Source organism: Pteropus alecto, unplaced genomic scaffold (assembly GCF_000325575.1).
Source record: "Pteropus alecto unplaced genomic scaffold, ASM32557v1 scaffold5, whole genome shotgun sequence".
Taxonomy (NCBI): domain Eukaryota; kingdom Metazoa; phylum Chordata; class Mammalia; order Chiroptera; family Pteropodidae; genus Pteropus; species Pteropus alecto.
The window spans coordinates 16,012,439-16,017,968 of NW_006441953.1; positions in this window are offsets into that span (position 1 = coordinate 16,012,439).

Consider the following 5,530-nt stretch of genomic DNA (forward strand, 5'->3'; position numbering starts at 1 on the left):
CTAAGGATATAAAGAAGAAGCCATGTTAAAACTGGTACGAGGGGCAGAGGCAGAATGAGCTAGTCTCACACCCATGTGTGGCAGTTAAAAACTGGTAGCAATATCTCAGCTTCAGAGGTGTTCCCTGAAGAGCGAGGCAGTCCCAGCCCCACACGGACTCCCCAGTTCATTGTTCCAGTACCAGGAAGGGAAGTCCCATAACTTCTGGCTGTGCAAACCAGCAAAGATTGTGGCTGAGTGAGATGGAGGGCTGCTAGAGTCCTAGGCATTCCTCTTAAAGGACTCATACACAAATTTACCTGTTGATAGACTTAGTTGCTATGAGCTCCAGCACTAGGGCAGCAGCTTGAAAGGCACCAGGGACATATGGGGAGGAAATGAATGAGGGCTAGAGGGGCAGCTTTCTCCTAGACAGAAATAGTGGCAGAAACCATTGTTCCTTTGTTGAGCCCTCCTCCTATCCAGCATGCAGATGCTGGTAGCCGCCATATCTGAGTCTCCATCAACCTGGCTAACACCATTGGTCTTTCCCTGGTGATCCCCTGTGGCCCTGACCCTTCCAACTTGTAGTCCCATCCAAGCCAAGTCCAGTGGCCTTTTCCATACAAATTGCCTATTTTAGCTCATGCTACAGACTTTCCTAAAATCTTTCAAAGGTTCATAAACTCCAAACGAGCAATATCTGGCCTTGGCATACCCTATACCTCTTGCTAAGCCGCCTCAAGCCTGGCATTAGTGGAAGCCAGCCTCAGTTCACAGCGTAGCCTGTCCCAGATATCTTCAAGCCTAGCACAAGTGGCAACAATCTGCAGATCACTTTGTAGCTCATACCAAGTGGTCCCAGGGAGAACATAATCAGTGGCTGAGCTTGGCCTCCACCAGAACCCCTGCCAAGAAGCCCAGAACCAACATACCTGGTGGCTAGCTTCAGACCACATTAGAGTACCACCCAACCACTTCCACAAAGGACACATCCAAAGGGAAGACTCTTCAGGCACCAGAGCCCTGTTAAAGTAAATCCTGCTCCATAGGGTCAGGCCCTGCACAACAGTTCTTCCACTGTAGTTATGGCCAGATACTCACAAACAATCAGCCTGAGGGGCAATCTCTCCCATTGACATGCTACAATGATCAAGGCTCAACTAAAACAGGGGGGCGCACACAATCCACACAAGAGACACACTGGAGCACCCAGCTCTGGGCCCCACCAAATACCTACTACATAAGCTACCTTGACAAAACCAGGAGATATAGAAGCTCTACCTAATACATAGAAACAAACACAGAAAGACAGCCAAAATGGGGAGACAAAGAAACACGCCCCCCCCAAAAGAACAAAACTCCAGAAAAAGAACTAAATAAAATATAAATAAAATAGAGACAAGCAACCTACTAGATGCAGAGTTCAGAACACTGGTTAGAAGGATGCTTAATGATCTCAGCTAGAACTTCAACAAAGAGATAGGAAACATAAAAGTGAAGATAGAAAACAAAACAAAAAACAATTAAATAGGAAGAATACAAAAACTGAAATGAAGAATACATTAGAGGGAACCAACAGATTAGATGAATCAGAAGATAGGACTAGTTATTTGAAAGATAAGGTTGCGGGAAACATTCAATCAGAATAGCAAAAGTTAAAAAAAAAAAAAATTTAAATGAGGATAGTTTAAGGGGTCTCTGGGACAACATCAAGTGTATCAACATTTGAATCATAGGGGTACAAGAGAGAGAGCAAGAAATTGACAACCTATTTGAAGTAATAATGGAAATTTTTCCCTCATATTCCTAATTATTTTCTAAAATATGAAAACTTTCCTACCCTAGCAAAGGAAATAGATATATAATCCCAAGAAGTGCAGAGAGCCCCAAATAAGAAGTCAGAGAGTCCCAAAGAGGCCCATGCCAAGACACATCATAATTAAAATACCAAAGGTTAAAGACAAAGAGAGAATCTTAAAAAGCAGTAAGAGAAAAGCAGTTGGTTACCTGTAAGGGAACTCTCATTAGACTGTCAGCTGATTTCTCAACAGAAACTTTTCAGGCCAGAAGAGATTGGCAAGAAATATTCAAAGAGATGAAAAGAGTTCATCACCACCAAACCAGTACTACATATCTATCAACAATTACTTAAAATGTAAATGAATTAAATGCTTCAATGAAAAGACATAGGGTGGCTGAATGGCTAAGAAAACAAGACCCCTACATATGCTGCCTATAAGAGACTCACTTCAGATTGAAAGACACACACAGACTGAAAGTGAAGAAATGAAAAAAAGAATTTCATAAAAATGGAAACAAACAAACAAACAAATAAACAAACAAAGCTGGGGTAGCAATATTTATATCAGATAAAATAGACTTTAAAACAAAGGACATGACAGGAAACAAAGAAAAACCCAGTAATTCCACTTCTGGGATTTATTCAAAGAAACCCAAAACACTAATTCAAAAAGGCATATACATCCATATGTTCATTACAGAATTATCTGGAATAGTCAAGATATGGAAGTGTCTCTCAATAGACGAATGGTTAAAGAAGTGATATGTACATATAATGGAATATTACTCAGCTATAAAAAAATTACTCAGCCATCTGTAACAACATGGATGAACTCAAAGGATTTTATGCTGGATGAAATAAGTCAGACAGAGAAAAACAAATACCATATGATTTCACTTATATGTGGAATCTAAACAAATAAAATAAACAAAACAGAAACAAACTCATAGATACAAAGAACATTATGATGGTTGCCAGATGTGAGGGTGGTTGGAGAGGGGGTGAAAATGAGAAAGGAATTAGGAAGTACAAATTGGTATTTACGAAATAGTCATGGAGATGTAAAGTATAGCATAGGGAATATAGTCAATAATACTATAATAACTATGTATGGTGTCAGATAGGTACTAGATTTATTGGGAGTGATCACTTGGTAAGTTATATAAATGTTTAATCACTATGTTGTACACCTGAAACTAATTTAATATTATTAGCTACAATTGAAAAATTTTTTAAATTAAAAAATAAATTCTAAAAATATTCTAAAAAAAAAAGTGGATAATGTATTTACAGTTCAATATGTAACCATATAATATAAAGATAATAGGATACAATCAGGATATCAGGGACTGACAGGAGAACAATGAAAGGCAGTTTGAGACCAGATAATGAAGGACCTGAAAAATATGCTAAGGATTTCAATATATATTATAGTAGGTCCCTCAAAGATGTTCAGACCGTAATCTCTATGATTTATAAATATGTTACTTGGAGTGGTAAAAATAACTTTGTAGATGTGATTAAATTAAATATCTTGAGCTGGGGAGATTATCTTATGTAGCATTAATATATTAACCTATGTTATTAATTATAATAACTGCAATCACAAGGATCCTGCTAAAAGGGAAACAGGAGAATCAGAGTTAGTAGTAGGAAATGTGACGACAGAAACAAAAGGTCAGAGAGATGCCAGGAAGGCACCGAGAGCTAAGGAATCTGAGAAGCCTCTAGAATCTGAAGAAGACAAGGAAATGGATTTTCCCTTGAAGTCTTTGAAGGGAACACAGCTCTGGCACATGTTGGTTTTAGATTTCTGACTACCAAAACTATAAAAGTCTACATTTGTGTTGTTTTAAGCTGCTAAGTTTGTGAAAATTTGTTACAGTAGCAATAGGAAAGTAACTCATGTACCATTATTGAAACATTTGTAATTCAAGTGAGAAATGTGCTAGATTCTCATTTTATAAAGCGGAATTGAACTAAGCATGAAGGCTTAATTAGAGGGAAGTTTGGAGTTAGGAAAGATAGCCTTTGCAATAATTAGTAAAATTCTCTGTAAATGAGAAAACAAAGGAAAAGAAAATTGTGAGAGAGAGCATAGAGGTAGAATTTGTTGACATAAGGGATACAGCATGCTGAAAAGAGAGAGAGCTCCAAGTTATCAATCATGTTATTTAAAATATAATAAACATTTACAATACAGCAGGTATTGTGCTAAGAACTTTGCATCATGGTCTTAGTTGATTCTTATATAAGCTCTATGAGTTAGATATTATTATCACCAACCCTATTTTACAAAAAAAAAAAAAGCGAATCAGCTAGTCATAGAGAAACTAAATTGTCATGTTAATTGATCATTGCTGATAGAAATGAAGACATCATAGCTGGGGCAACAGTGCTATAAACAGATTGTTTACTTCAGAAAAGAAAGGGAATATCCAAATACTCTAAGAATATGGGTTTGCATAATGCCTCCCTTGCTAATATAAGTACTTAGAAATATATAACTTGGGGGAAAATATCACTCTCCAGAAATAGAGTCCCAAAGGACTACCAAGCAGCTCTGAAAGCAGTAGCCATCCTTATGCCTGGAGGAGTTATACAGAGAGTGTCTGGAAAGTGACATCGAAAAGTTTCCTCAGGTTCCATTATGTTACATATTTGCTAATCCATACTTAAAAGTTATCTTCAGTTGTAAACTCAAACTGGGCAAGGGGTAATATACAACATAATATATGATTTTGCATTCATCATAAATTTTTCTGGAGATGAAAGATATTGGAGAACAATAAAGAAAAGAAGAAATCTATTAAGTTTGTCCTCTGGAAATTCAAGGTTGTATCAAGGTTGAAGATTTAATGAAATAGAGAATACAATTTAGAATCCTAACTTGGAGAGAAGTATAAGACAGATAGCTAACCATTGGCAGTGAAGCTCTGGATTTGTTTAGGAAACAATTTGTGAGACAAAAACTAAAAAACATAATGTTAATTTTATTTAATTTGATCTGATAGAAATTTATCTAAAAATTTCCTATAGTTTTGCTTTCAGAGACTAAAAAAGAAATGAAAATGGTAAATGATAAAAAGCTTTCAGAGCATTTTGAAAATTGTATGAATTCTTATAGTAGGTTTCATGTTTAAAGTAAAAATATGCTATATTACTTTAAAGCATCATGGAGAAAACCATTCTATCAAATCGTGGCCTTAAGAGGAATACTGACAAATAAATGTATAGAATATTTAACTTAAAATCTTTCTTACCAACTAATCAATTCTAAGGACAATTAAATTTTGGCCAATAAACTTGAATGATCACTTCATGTTTTCGTGGAAGGTTTGTTTGTGAGAAAACCAGGGCATACTCTTTGGTCAATGCATGGGTATACATTGGAAATGACACAAAATGTTGAAAAAAGATATTACTCTAATGGATCAACCAACAAAATCCCTCAGATAAAGTAAAGGAAAGATTTTCGCTAAATATATAAAAGAGTCATTTGGGAAAAATAATATTCTGACCAAAATGGCTTGAACACTGTGGTGAATTAAATATGGCTGTAAATTCTCCCATTGAAGGGCAGTATTTTTCTTCTATCTCTTTAAAAGTGGGAAAGTATGACATTTTGCTCTTTGAAAACATGATTGTTTTGACCAATAGAGCACAGTGAAGATGATGCCATTATAGATCCAAGCCTTTCGTTGTTTCTATCTTGCCCTCTTGGAGCTCTGAGCCACCATAGATAGA